Genomic DNA, 15370 nt, shown 5'->3' on the forward strand with positions numbered 1-15370 from the left:
CTCTCTGTTCCTCTCTCTCCCTCTCTGTTCCTCTCTCTCTCTCTCTCTCTCTCTCCCTCTTTGTGCTGACAATCAAGCCAAACACCAACATCATAAAATATACAGTTGAAACTAGATATTAAGTTAACAAATAAAAAACATATTTGTTAACTTTAAGAGTAAAGAGAGAAACTATCTGTATTTCTTAATTGTAAATATCACCAAATTGTATTCCAAATGGAGCCACACACATTCTTTTCCTGGTGTTTTGGTTGACATCTCTTGATTTTCCCATGTCACAGAAACAGGCTCTGTGTTTTGCCTTATATCCACAGGTGTGCCACCAATTTACTCACATGGACTCTACTAACCTATCAGAAGCTTCTTAAAAATAAACTTAGTGTATATGTACTCCTAAATCTGATGAAAGTGATAAAAAATAGACAGCTCTGTCTCTCTTTATTCTGACATTTAACGAATTCAAAAGATATTTCAATATTTATTTATCCAAAACAAAACAAGTTTACTCTAAATTGATGTTGTACAGTAAAACAATGTTCTTGTGTTTTCCATAAAGTGTATGTAAATATCTGGTTTAAACTGTGAATATACTGCTGTGTGTTGAAATTCCTCTTGTTTTGCATAGAAATATACTGAACAACATACAAAGCATAATATATAAAATAACATCTACCAGAGTTTTTTCTTTGAAAGAAGCTCCTTATGTCCATTCTTGTATATCACTGCATTACTGAAACCGATTTATTTAGCCATGGAGGGAAACAACTGAAAATATGAAATAAACACACGTAAGCTAAGACTCTCTAAAGAAACAGCATTGTTGTTGTTCAGCTTTTCATTTCGCCATTTGTTGATTCACTTGAAGAGCAAGTAACGTAATATGGGTCAAGTGATCAGTTTGATATCAATCTGCTCTCTGGCAGGTAGCTCCAAGCCCTCCTGGGTTTTAAATGCACCTTAGAACACACATGCATCAACATTACAATGAGCGGGTGGAGGGAGGTTCGGAGTCTTCTCTCACCCCCGTTCTCTGCGACCTGCTGGAGCAGGGGGGCTAGGACTAGGAGGAGGAGTTGGCCGTCCGACTGCGGTCTGGAGTGTGGAGCCTTCCTGCTGCTGCGGAGTCGGGGCGGTCTGCCTCCCCCCACCGCAGGGAAAAGGGAAACACCACCTGGGTCTGGGTGCAGTTCCCCCCTCCAGGGGCGGGGGCACCTAGACCCGGTTTGTAGAGTACGCTTGGGGAGTGTGATCGTGTGTACAACGTCTCTTTATGTCTGTCTCCACGTTGGTTGAGTGTGGAGTAAGTGCATATGAGAGCATGAGGGTGGGAATGGATGTTTGTATCTGTGTGTGCCTGTATGTCTGTGTCTATATGTCAGGTTGGGTGTCAGGCGCCACCTCTCTGGGGACATCTCAGGCCCTCCAAGGTTTGGAGGCCTATCTCCCCCTACCACCACTTCCCCTGCCAGTGGCGGACCCCCTCAGACATCGGTGCGTTGGTGGTTCTTTGTGTCCGGGGATGGGCATCCAGGTACACACCGGCTCACTCCTTGGCAGCCGCTTATCGGGGCCTGGAGCCTGGGGCTTGCTCGGGCCACTTCGGAGGTGGGGTGCCCCCGGCCTCTCGGCCTGGGGCTCGGTCACTCAGGCGCAGCTGGCTGCCGGCGGAGCTCACGGGCGCGTCACTGCGACTCCCCCTGGCTTCTGCTCCGCGGCTGCTGAGTGAGCCCTCATCTGGGACTCTCCTCAGCTCTTTCCGGGACAGTGGCGCAGCTGCCCCTCTGTTGGTCTTCCTTGGTCTCTTGTGTTCTGGGGGCCTCTGGATGTCTGGAGTTTTGATCTCCTCCACACCTGCTTCACGCCCTGGAGGACGGGGCTGTGGCCCCCCCACACCCTCTAGCAGATTATTACATGAAGGAACCTTTTAAAAAAACAAAAAACAAGCGCGTCCATGCTCACAGGTGTACACACGGGTGATCACACCCACAAACTACACCCTTTTTGGCTCCTACCTCAAAGCACACTGTGTTCTGTTGATCTTATGTGCTGCACAATAATGTTTAACATTTAGTATTTACTGTCATATTCCCATATATCATTGTGATGTTGTTTATTCTATTACTCTTGTTCTCTTCTGCTTGCTTTCTTTTTTCTTTCTCAGCAGGTGATCCAGGTGATTGATATATGCATTTTTTTTTCTCTGCCCGTTCTGTTGGTTTTTGTCTTTTGCCCTTCTCCCCCGTCCCTCTTCTCAGCTGTTTCTCTTTCCCTCTTTCTTTCTCCCCTTCTTTCCCCCAGTCAAGTCTGTCCCGTATTCAGTAAGTGAAAATAAAATAAACAATAAAAGGTGAATCAAATGGACCATTACGGCAAGGCTGGGATGGTCAGTTTGGTAAAGTAAACCCGTTGGGCATCTTTCTTTGCCTTTAGACAACAATTCTGATGGCAAAAGAGCCAAACGGGACAGGCCAAAAAAAAAAAAAAAAAAAAAGTTTGATATCAATCTTTCGTGATACACCGTCACATTTACATTATTTGTACAGTACGAATGATTTGCTTTGGTACCTGGTCAAACTTCAGCTGTCCTCTGTCTGCCTGGCTGCGCTTCTCCAACAGCACTCGCAGGCAGCAGCTGCCCCGCCCCCTCGCTAAGTCCTTAGTGCCCGCGCTCGGATAATACCAATATTAGGCAGTGTGCACTATGTGCTTCGAGTATTGTGTGTACTTTTTGTTTTATACAGTTGTCAGCCAGGCATCTAACTATGAAAAAATTACACTCCAAAAGACCCCGGGCTTCTGACAAAACAACCCGGGCTTAAGCCCAGTAAGTATCCCAGAATGAACAGGCAGCAATGGTGGTGGTGTAAAGTAAAATATCCCGTTTTTCTGTCACCAACTACACTTTTAATAGTGTTTTAGCCCCGAATGTTGCTGCGTCACTTGTCTGGTCAGGTTGTCAACATAGAACATGTTTGCAAAAGTGCTCAGATGTTTTCAGAGATGTCACTAGCTCTGCTAACAGTCAGCTGACAGAGTGTACCGAGCTCACAGCCCCGGTGTTCCAGCTTCACTGGTTTTGTTTTGTTTTTACTTTTTTTAGTTTGTTTGTTTGTTAGTTTGTTTACATATTCCACTCTCCGTGTTCCACATATTCGCAGATTCTCATTTTCACCAAACGATCGTCCCTTTCCGCCTGGTCTTGTGTCTCTTTGCTTCTGTAACATAAAGAATGAGCCGCCATTTTTCTCAGGACACCAGCGATCAGCTCAACAGGCCCTGAAGCTGTGTCCCAATTCAGGGTCTGCACGCTTGAAGTACGCGCACTACGCATACTACGTACGGTGCGTACTATAAGTATGAGAAGTGCGGAAGTGAGAGGCTTGTGAAATGGGACGGTATACGCTTTGTCGCGCTGTTCAGGTTGCCTAGCAACCATGATACTAACCGCGAGACACGGTACATACAGCTTTGTTTGACAGAAATGAAGGAGAAAAATGTTTTGTTAGTCATTCATTTTTGTCATGACATCACTTTGATTAGTTGAGTATCTGAGGCTGAGACCACGGGACTGTAAAACATGATTGTTGGGCTTCATTTCTGTGCTGAACAGTTAAGATTAGTTAGTAAATAACAATTAGTTAATGTTGTTCATGAGACTAGAGATCCGGCTCTTTCGGCTCCGAACCGGCTCTTCAGGTTGTTTTGTTGCTTTAATTAATTTATTATTAACAATAATATAAAATTATGCACAAAAGGAATTACTAACATAAAAACAAGTGGTTTTATTTATATAAATATATGCGGTGGCCCCTAGAGACAAAACACGTACAAACTCCAAAACACATTTCTAGCATGAACTGAACTTCCAAAGCAGAGCTACTAGATCACTTAAATTACACAATTGAAAGCATGTGTGTATTGTTTGTGTATTTATACACAGGCACTCATATATATATTCAAATAATTTAAAAAAAAGTTCATTTACCTGTTATTACCACACACCAAATCCGGTCGTTGGTACTTGCTGGCTTGTGTAGCCACAAGATAACAAAGGCTCAACACTGCGCCCAGCATCCTGGAGCACTTCTGTTGTCTTTTGTACGTGTTTTGAGTTTTTATGTGCTTCTGAGTTTTTATATGCTTCTGAGTTTTTACGTGCTTCGGAGTTTGTACGTGTTTTTTACGAGTTTTTACGTGTTTTGGAGTTTGTACGTGTTTTTACGTGTTTTGGAGTTTGTACATGCTTCAGAGTTCGTACGTGATTTGAAGTTTGTATGTGCTTTGTCTCTAGGGGCCACCGTAAATATACTTTTATTTATTCACTCCACATAAAATGTAATAAATAAATCATATAATACAAAAATCAACTATTCACATTTCAAGTTTTAACTATTTAAATTTTCAGCTTTTTCCTTTCACAAATTTAAAATGAAAAGAACACAAAACACTGCAAACCACAACACAATTAAATATAAATTATAATATGAAAACTAAAAGAACATGCATATTCTCTGTCATATGGACCTGCATGAATAAACTTTCTCAATCCTTTATCATCTGCAACCGAAAATAGTTGTGGATGATTACTATACCTTTCTAATGTTGTTGTCCCTGCCTCTCTTTCTCTCTCTCTGGCTCTGTTCCTGTGCTACTGAGTGTAACTACCGCCCCTCCCCCCTCTGCCCAGCGTAAAGCACAAGGCTCGCGTGCAGAGTGAAGCGGAAAAAAAGTGCGAGAGAGAGGCTGAGAGAAAGAAAAAAAAAAACCCACGTGACGGCTCGCGATAAGGAGCCGGCCCGCGTCGTTCACGTCAAAGAGCCGGATCTAAGAGCCATTTCGTTCGCGAACGACCCATCACTAATAGAAGCAGAACCGAGTCGTATGTGTGGAGGGACAGTAACTGTGTGTATATATGTAAGCATTTAAACACTGCAGAGAGTACAATTAACAGAAACAGTATTGTAGAAATTCATTTCACCGAAACAATAACGTGGCGCACAGTGTGACGCATGCACCAGTTTATTGTATTTCCAGACTTGCTTTCGGCACAATTTACAGTGCACGCTACTCTGTTTTTTGTCAGACTTGAAATAGCCGAAATACCTTCACACTACGGAACTTCTATGGCTCTTCCGTTCAACAATCTCTCCGGCATTGGAACCATCATCTGTTTTCTCTTCGGTCACGCTCGGTTGATTTTTCTAGTCGGCACACTCATTTCCTCCATTACGCGCTGGCTCCATTACCCGCTGGCTGCTTCCCAAACAAACCCACGTGCGGCTTGGCACTTGTGCTGTACGTAACAAGTCACGCGACGTGACGCTGCGGCTGTGATTGGTTCGGCTCTGCGCTACTTAATTTAGATTGGCTGACCTTTTTTCTTTTTTTTTTTTAAGAGGACGAGAGCGGCGAGGTCTATCGCGATAGCTTAATTTCTCTATCGCGTAAAAGTTATATCGCGATACATATCGTTATCGTTCTATCGCCCAGCTCTAGGCCAATATTATAGTATTGTCAGATTATTATTCTATATTGTGTATTTTGTTGTACAGTTATTTTATTTTCAACTTTAATTTATATATTTTATCTTATCCTTTCCCAGTTAAATTTACCCTTCATTCTAATTTGTGTTGTACAGTTATTTCATTTTTAACCATAATTTATATTTTATTCCTTCCTAGTTAAATTTACCCTTTGTAATTTTTCATATTTATTTCCTATCTTATTCATAGCCTTTTCCTTTTTTGTTTTCTTTAGGTCACGAGCAGTTGTCCAAGCATTTCACTACATATCGTACTGTGTATGACTGTGTACGTGACAAATAAAAAAATTTGAATTTGAATTTTATGATATATATATATATATATATATATAACCAATAACCTGCCTCAGTACTACATGGAAGCTCCTGTCAGGCATCATATCGGCTAAGATGAACAGGCACATGGGTCAATACATGAGCGGGACACAGAAAGGAATTGGCAAGAATACCAGAGGCGCAAAACACCAGCTACTGGTAGACAGAACAATCAGCCGAGACTGCAAGACCAGACTGACCAACCTGTGCACTGCCTGGATTGATTACAAGAAGGCCTATGACTCAATGCCCCACAGCTGGATACTGGAATGCCTAGAATTGTACAAGATCAATGGGACCCTAAGAGCCTTCATCAGGAACTCAATGGGGATGTGGCGTACAACACTACCCAGATAGCAAGGAAACATTGAAACAATGTTGAGTCAATATCAGGCTGTGTCATTGAACCAACGTTGAAGTGTGACGTTGACCTAACGCCACTCTTGCACCCTTTTTTAATGTTGAAACAACGTCAGGTTTTGATGTTGAATCAATGTTGAAACCTGACGTTGATTCAACGTTATATTTTCTAATACTGCTGACATTGAAACAATGTCAGATTCTGATATTGAAACACTGTTGAGCTATGGTGTTGATTTTCCGCCTCTTTCGCACAGTTGCTTTTTATTAAAACAGTTAAATCATGACTGGAAATCTACCTTTCTTTATAGGTATTTTAACCAATACTAAACTACTGCATGTTTCCATCAATACTTCAACCACCTAAACACATAATTGTACTTATTCCTTAAATTGGACACCCTTTATAAAAAAACCCCAAATGTCTCACAATGTATCATGTCAATATTAATATCCTAAAATAAGAAAGCATTGCATGTGATGTAACAGAGAAAAAAAATAAACAAAAAAAGGGTCAATAGGCATGTTTCGTTTGCTAAATACTTTATTAAAAGACAGTTTCTGATTTACGTTTATATGATTCACAGAAGTTTGTAATTTTTTGCATGATGTGCGTCCTGCACCACCCAAACGATCTGGGGCGTATCGGAGCCATTTCTGCACTGCTTGTGCAAAGACTAACTCGGACATAGAGTTTGCCCCTAACTGCTGCGTCAGGCTCCAATCAAGGCAAAGCGTCTCACCTATAGACACATTTTAAGAGATGGAATTAGCGTGTCTCATGTCTTAAATGTGTATGCAAGTGCTTGTGTGTTTAATCAACAGGCCGTTGTTATGTATTTAAATCACATCTGACAGCTATTACACTTTATAGTTACAAAGTGTACATAACCTTTATATACTTACCTTTGCCTTATTTGCCTCTTGTGATTGAAGAGCTGGCTCTGCATTGTTTAGCTCCTCAATGTTGTGCAAGGGCAAATCCAGAGGCAGTACCCCAGCATCTACCGATTCATTGCAGCCGGTATTGCGGATGGCTCTGACCTCCTCACGGAGTTCGTTAACAGCTCTCGTCAGGTCTGACAGAAAAAGAATTTTTTTTTTAAGTATTTAAGAATACAGACAACTTGTCAAACGTTTCCTTGTGTCACACACAGACATGTACAAAGACACTAGACAGTATTTTATTACCTGGTATTTTCACTCGAGGGGCCTGGGGAAACCATTTTTTTTGTGGGCTGCTCATCCTCTGAGTCACTATATGTGTACAGGGGATTTGGTCTAAAGAAAAAAAGTTGAAAACGGTCATAAGTAATTACAAATGTGCTTTTGGAATATTTTTTCCTAAAGTTACAGTTTGATTTATAACAACACACACAGGAAACGGAGATGTGCAAGAAGGTACAGTATACAAGGAATTTTTGAATTGCACAAGTGTACACGGCTTTGCATTTATAAAAAGTTTACAAGCTTCCACTTTTTGGACTATATTATGTGGTGATATTGCAGTATGCAAGCACCACAGATATGTATAAAAGACAAGATCATAAATTCTTAGCAATCAAAGATATGTTTGTGAAATAAAAAAAGTTTTACTTGTGCTTTCTTTTATGACTGGTCTGAGTTTCAGCTTCGGACTGAAGGTCAGACGTATCACAGTGTTCACTTAGATATTTCTGAAGACTGCGTTCTGCTTCGTGAAATGTGTCTGGAAGTACAAACACAATGTATGGCCAGACATAAATTAGGACACGAAAAACTTGTTATTGTTACATTTATACAATACCAATCCAGATGATACCCACCATGGCTTATTAGAAGTCGGACTGGTGCATAGGTGAGCCATGTTGCACCAGGATGAACTCTCCTCTTTACTGCGTCGTGGATCCTGAATGTGTCTCACGGAGGATATGGAGGCCATGACAATTTCTCCCCATTTATCCATGATCTAGGGACTATTTCTGTACCACCAGTGCTAAACTGCACAATGCACCAGTCTTTCATTTTTATCTTTTTTTAAATTTGGAGTCCTTTTTTGCCCTGTCTAGGATAAACAGGAAACAGATAATTACAATATATTTCATAGTCACTACAAAACTTGATCTATTGATTGAACTAAATAATAAATAATAGCTTAAAATGTATATAGGCAACAATTACAAGCAAACCCGTATATGTAAGCATTTAAACACTGAAGATAATAAAATTAACAGTATTTTGTCTAAGTCTGCCATTGTAGGAATTCATGGCACCGAGACAAAAACTTGGCGCACAGTGTGGCGTCAAAATAGGCGCACACCTTTGACGCTGCGTTTTCTCCGTCTTCCTCGTCCACACGTAAATGCTAAACGCAGTTTACGTGCGGACAAAAGGTGCAAACGCAAGTTAGGTGAGCGTGCAGCGTAAAGTTTGAATTGAGTGCGAATCGAAGCGGGTGCTCTCCAATCATTAAAAGTAACAAAGTCATTGAACACATTTATACAGTTACCTTTACGTTTATCAATCACAGATTTACAATTTTTTGTAGTACTATGCTAAAAAGCAACTACAGAGCGAAAGTCTGGGTCAAGCGCCGAGGCGACGGCAAGAACAAAGGAACCCTTGAAGCGTTAAAGCTAGCTTTATAAGGGAATATAACGGAAAAGTATGAAACGAAATGTTTTCTTTGTTGATAGACTTTGTTTGCAGTGCAATTTATTTGTTGCCAGATTGTAAGATGAAAGTAGACACAATTTCGGGCTCCCACATTTTATCCGAAACTTTACATTAACAAGTTTTTTTTTTTTTTTTTTACTGTTATTCAAATGCAACCGTGGAAATAACGAATAGAACAAAAGTCATTCATTCTTACCTTATACTAATCGTGGTGCAGGCCAGTGCAGTGCATGAACTGATGCCTTCTCCGGTCAATTCCGCTGAGAGTAAATCTAATGTCCCGCTCTACTGTACAAGACAATGGTTACCTGGAGGGATGTACCACTGAGAGGGGTGCTGCGGAATAGTCCAAGTGGTAGCAGCTTTAATTTCCCGCTCAACCATAAATCGATGGTTTTTCAACGTGATTGGTTTTGTGTTGACATTTCAATCCTGACGATTCTGATGGTTCAGATGGAAAATCAACATCTGTTCAATGTCTCCTTGCTATCTGGGTAGAGGCCAACTCCAAGCCCATAGCACAAGTCACCATCAAGTGCGGGATCTACCAAGGAGATGCTCTGTCCCCACTGCTGTTCTGCATAGGCCTGAACCCCCTCAGTGAGATCATTAACAAGACTGGCTACGGATACCGACTACGGAACGGAGCAGTTGTCAGCCACCTCCTGTACATGGATGACATCAAGCTGTATGCCAAGAGTGAACGAGACATCAATTCACTGATCCACACTACCAGGCTATACAGCAATGACATTGGAATGTCGTTCGGACTGGAGAAGTGTAGCCGGATGGTAACAAAGAGAGGGAAGGTAGTCAGAACTGAGGGGATTGAACTACCAGAAGGCAACATTGCAGACATAGAGGACAGTTACAAGTACTTGGGGATCCCGCAGGCGAATGGGAACCATGAAGAGGCCGCTAGAAAAGCTGCAACCACCAAGTACCTGCAGAGGGTCAGGCAAGTCCTGAGGAGTCAGCTGAATGGTAAGAACAAGATCCGGGCCATCAACACGTACGCCCTGCCCGTGATCAGGTACCCTGCTGGGGTAATAGGCTGGCCAAAGGAGGAGATAGAAGCCACTGACATAAAGACAAGAAAGCTCCTTACCATGCATGGAGGGTTTCACCCCAAGTCCAGCACCCTGAGGCTGTACGCTAAGCGGAAGGAAGGGGGCCGGGGACTGGTGAGTGTCAGCACCACAGTCCAGGATGAGACAACAAACATCCAAGAATACATTGGGAAGATGGCCCCAACTGACCGAGTGCTCAGTGAATACCTCAGGCAGCAGAAACCCAAGAAAGAGGAGGGAGACGAGGAACCATCATGGAAGGACAGGCCCCTGCACGGTATGTACCACCGGCAGATAGAGGAGGTGGCTGATATCCAGAAATCCTACCAGTGGCTGGACAAAGCTGGACTGAAAGACAGCACAGAGGCACTAATCATGGCAGCACAAGAACAAGCTCTGAGCACAAGATCCATAGAGGCTGGGGTCTATCACACCAGGCAAGACCCCAGGTGCAGGCTGTGTAAAGATACCCCAGAGACAATCCAGCACATAACAGCAGGGTGCAAGATGCTAGCAGGCAAGGCATACATGGAACGCCATAACCAAGTGGCCGGCATAGTGTACAGGAACATCTGTGCCGAGTATAACCTGGAAGTCCTGAGGTCAAAATGGGAGATGCCCCCAAGGGTGGTGGAGAATGACCGAGCTAAGATCCTGTGGGACTTCCAGATACAGACGGACAAAATGGTGGTGGCTAACCAACCGGACATAGTGGTGGTAGACAAACAGAAGAAGACGGCCGTAGTGATCGATGTAGCGGTTCCGAATGACAGCAATATCAGGAAGAAGGAACACGAGAAGCTGGAGAAATACCAAGGGCTCAGAGAAGAGCTCGAGAGGATGTGGAGGGTGAAGGTAACGGTGGTCCCCGTGGTAATCGGAGCACTAGGTGCGGTGACTCCCAAGCTAGGCGAGTGGCTCCAGCAGATCCCGGGAACAACATCGGAAATCTCTGTCCAGAAGAGCGCAGTCCTGGGAACAGCTAAGATACTGCGCAGGACCCTCAAGCTCCCAGGCCTCTGGTAGAGGACCCGAGCTTGAAGGATAAACCGCCCGCAGGGGCGTGCTGGGTGTTTTTTTTTTTTTATATATATATATATATATATATGAATGAATGAATGAATGAATGAATGTCTTTTATTCGAGCAACCAAATAATAAGGTTATTGTAATGTACAATTACACAAAAAAAGAAAAAACAAGTTTAGCTCGAAAAGGAGTGGGATGAAGACAAGCTTTTTAACTCCCACCCCTATATATATATATATATATATATATATATATATATATATATATATATATATATATATATCTGACTTTCAGCTTGTTGTGTTTGTGGATATATGACTGACTTTAATTATTAAACATTCGCACATAAATAAGTGACGTCATATTCAGTACTTTTGACAGTTCACTCTTCGGCCGCTCCATCTTATTAATTCCACATACATAAATGTCAATTTCAAGACTCAACCCCATCATTTAATTTGGTTTTGATTGAAATTGAATATTACTTAAACTCTCTTAAATTAACTTCCAATATAAAAGGTTTATCATTGATTGAAATTCATTCAGAAATGTTTAACGAATGAGCTGTCACAACTTTCAAGTACAAAGTTGTTATGAAGTCTGTCACATCCTCCCCCCCCCTTTTTTTTCTTTTTTCTTTTTTTATCCTTTATTTATTTATCCTTCTTATTTCATTGTACTGTATATTGTTACTCTTATTTGCCTTGTATGTCTACTGTACAAACTGAACTGGAATTATTGACTGTTCGCTTTATAAGTTCAATAAAGTTTGGAGAAAAAAAAACCCTCTTCGGCTGCTCCCTTCTGCCGTATTTTGCGGCAAAATTATCCACACCCACCACCGCGCTATGAATTGTGGGATATATGGGACCACGAAGCGTGCACCGGACCACGCTTGATATTTGGGGAAATCGACGGCGCATTTGGAGTATGCATTTGAAGTATGCATTTGAAGTAGGGGAGACCGGGGATAGTTGTAACGTGGGTCAGTTGTAACACTTCCAATTTCTCCAATCAGGGCTAAGTTTCAAATGATGTGACTCATCCTGTGCATGCCCAACTCAGTTCTGCTATCACATGTGAAAAATCAGCACATTTTGTCAAACACAGACAATTTAACACGAAAAAAAGTAATTTGTATGGCAAAAAGTAAGTTTTTCTACTTTATTTCAATTTCTAATAGCATTATTTGCTTTTCAGTTAAACTCATCAAACTTAAATTGTGTTATTTGTATGTCTGTGGGGATATATTCTGTGTAGGTCTTTAGTGCTAATGTTTTAGCCGTTGCCTGTAATGTTAGCTAGTTCATGGCTATAGGAGTCTGGGTCAGTTGTAACAGCAACAGTATGGGTTAGTTGTAACAATAATGCAGATGTTACAACTTACCGCACTATTACTTTAACTTATATTAAACAAGTTGGGGCAACGACATCAGCAGAGAGAGGTTCACTGGTTTCATTTGTACATGCGGTTAATGCCATTGGCAACACAATTCCTCCACTGTTTGTGTTCCCACACATACATTATGCAGACCACTGTGTCAGAGATGGACCAGTAGGAAGTACTGGTAGTGGAAATAAATCAGGATGGGTGCAAGAAACAGATTTCCTCATCTTTCTGAAGCACTTTGCAAACCACGCCAAGGTAAGCCATGATAAAAAGTAATGGAATTGCGATGCTGGTGAACAACTACATTTTTCCAGCTTCATTGTTATGTTCAAAATTGGTGCAAGAGTTGTAGGTTATAATGCCCACTGAGCCAATGAGGCCAACCTCGAGGAAGACCAACCAAAATTAATGAAATATTCAGTTGCAGAAAATTCCATAACTTGTCTTTTTTGGGGGGTTGGAATATGTTCAAAAGCTAGATTTCTGCATTCTGTCACACACACAAATAGCTACATAAATGGCTCTAAGTGCATTCATGTGTTGAATAAACAAAGATTACATGTTAATGTTTTGTTAGTACCCTTATTTCATTGTGTTACATTTCACCCCAGGATATGTTACAACTAACCCAGACTATGGGGTTAATTGTAACATTTCACTCTTTGTGTTTGAGGCCATACCATGCAATGGGTAATTGTGCTGCAGAGAAAATAGCTGCACTATTTAATAGCCGAGACATGTAGATACTTTGCATTACACTTTGAATCCACTACCTTAAAAGAGCTTCAATTTACAGACAGAAATGTCAAAAATGTTACAACTATCCCCGGTCTCCCCTACACGACAGCCGTCGTCGCGTGGCGGTGACCGCACTTAAAATGCGTACTTCAAGCGTGCAGACCCTGAATTGGGACACAGCCTCAGTTTACCTGCATGCATCCTCCTCCTCCTCACCTGTCAGCTGTTTAACACCTGCTGCTAATTCAAGAAACACGCCCACGTTACCTGGTGATAGTAACAGTTTAACTGGGCAGCCGGTGCTCGATATAACGCAATGTCGGCGCATTTTTCTGCACAAGATAAGTAAATATAGTTTTGTTTTTTTTCCGAGAGCACTTTATAGGCGAACCCACTTTATCAGCAGCTGATGTCCAATCACCGGCACACATCTTTGAAACCTCACCTGAGTTTCAGCTCTCAGTGGTTAAACACTGGCCTTAATTCACTCAGGTTTTGTTTGTCGCTGTTTTATTTACAACTGAGCAAATCGGTTTGGCTGAGGTTAAAGCTACGTTTCATAACTGCATAGTTTTACTGAAGTTTAATAGTTCACTGGCACATGTGTTAGACTGAACCGTTCGCTTTTCTTTATCTGGTGTGTTTTGGATTTAACAGTGAATTTTGAGACTAAACTGACCTTTAAAATGTTTTATACAAAGAGGAAAGAGAAGGCGCATTTCCACCGAGAGGAGCAGAGTTTGCAACAGCGTGTTCATCATGGAGAGTGCTGCACATGTGTCAAGCCAGCCTCCAATTCGAGACTTGCAGTCAAGCCAGCCTCCAGTTTGTTTTACGTTCCCTGTGTATTCAAAGTATTACGGGAATGGATGTGGAAACCGGATTTCAAAATAAAAGCCAACTTCGAGTGAATTAACAGATATGTTAAGAACATAATAACATATAATTTAGGCTTTTTTGAAATATATTTTGAAATCACTGAAAGGTAGGTCAATTGTGGACAATTTGAAAAGGCTTTTACTTTGGAAGGCAAAATCAGAATGACTTGATATTAATATGGTATCACTGTGGGGCTGTATACTGTTGATCTGGAGTGGAATTACCCTGTGGAAACAGGAAATTTCCATTTTAGAGCATTTTGAAATCACTGAAAGTTAGGTCAATTATGGACAATTTGAAAAGTCTTTTATTTTGGAAGGCATAATCAGAATGACTTGATATTGATATGGTATCACTGTGGGGCTGTATACTGTTGATCTAAGGTGGAATTACCCTGTGGAAACAGGAATTTTCCATTTTAGAGCATTTTGAAATTGTTCCAGGAGCAACTCAGATATGGGCAGTTTGAAATTGCTTTTATTTTTTAAAGCAAAATCAGAATGTCTTGATATTGATATGGTATCACTGTGGGGCTGTATACTGTTGAGCTGGAGTGGAATTACCCTGTGGAAACAGGAAATTTCCATTTTAAAACATTTTGAAATCACTGAAAGTTAGGTCAATTATGGACAATTTAAAAAGTCTTTTATTTTGGAAGGCATAATCAGAATGACTTGATATTGATATCGTATCACTGTGAAAAAGACTGTGGTTGGAAAGTGTTGATATAAAGTTCAAATAGTATTTGGAAATACGACTTTGGCTTTTAAGAGCATTATTAAGTCATTGAAAGAGTAGTTCAAAAATGAAGATTCACAGGGCTTTTACTTTGAAATCTAAAATAAGATGGCCTTGATAGTGACAGGGCACAATTAGGGTACAAGGCTGTGTCATATAGATCTAACATTAGAGTTTGTAAAAAAAAATAATAATAAAAAAAAAAAGCCTAAATTATATGTTATTAACATATCTGTTAATTCACTCGAAGTTGGCTTTTATTTTGAAATCCGGTTTCCACATCCATTCCCGTAATACTTTGAATACACAGGGAACGTAAAACAAACTGGAGGCTGGCTTGACTGCAAGTCTCGAATTGGAGGCTGGCTTGACACCAGTGAGACTGCAACCTGGACAGAAATATTATATCATCCGTTTTTTAATAGTTATTCAACTGTATTCTGAGCACCAGCGATCTGTTAGAATTTTTAGAGTTTATTTAAGTAAAAATAAATGCGGTTAACAAATAATTTGTGTGATTTTTTTTTTGGGGGGGGGGGGTTGTTGGTGTTTCGGTCATGTTATGTTTAACTGTCAAAGGCTTGTTAGAAACTATGAAACACATCGTGCAGACTTCTGGATGTTTGAAGAAAACTAATACTGCTCATGAATGACA

The 15370-nt window shown here is 41.1% G+C and overlaps 1 long non-coding RNA gene across 2 annotated transcripts; it reads right to left on the minus strand.

The window, feature by feature from the left end:
- Positions 1-6749: 6749 nt before the first annotated feature.
- LOC146718785 (uncharacterized) lies at positions 6750-9276 on the minus strand. 2 transcript variants are annotated; one of them, XR_014920345.1, is made up of 5 exons: positions 9069-9276; positions 8023-8261; positions 7814-7925; positions 7409-7498; positions 6753-7296 (listed from the first exon to the last, which is right to left on the minus strand). It is a non-coding gene; the product is annotated as an uncharacterized LOC146718785 (long non-coding RNA). The 2 variants fall into 2 exon arrangements; XR_014920344.1 differs by lacking the exon at positions 9069-9276 and having other exon boundaries at positions 6750-7296; positions 8023-8715.
- Between the last annotated feature and the right edge of the window lie 6094 nt (positions 9277-15370).

This window comes from Copadichromis virginalis, linkage group LG1 (genome assembly GCF_057382275.1).
Source record: "Copadichromis virginalis isolate Kocher_CV1m ecotype Utaka linkage group LG1, C_Virginalis_male_GT1.1, whole genome shotgun sequence".
NCBI classification, from domain to species: Eukaryota; Metazoa; Chordata; class Actinopteri; order Cichliformes; family Cichlidae; genus Copadichromis; species Copadichromis virginalis.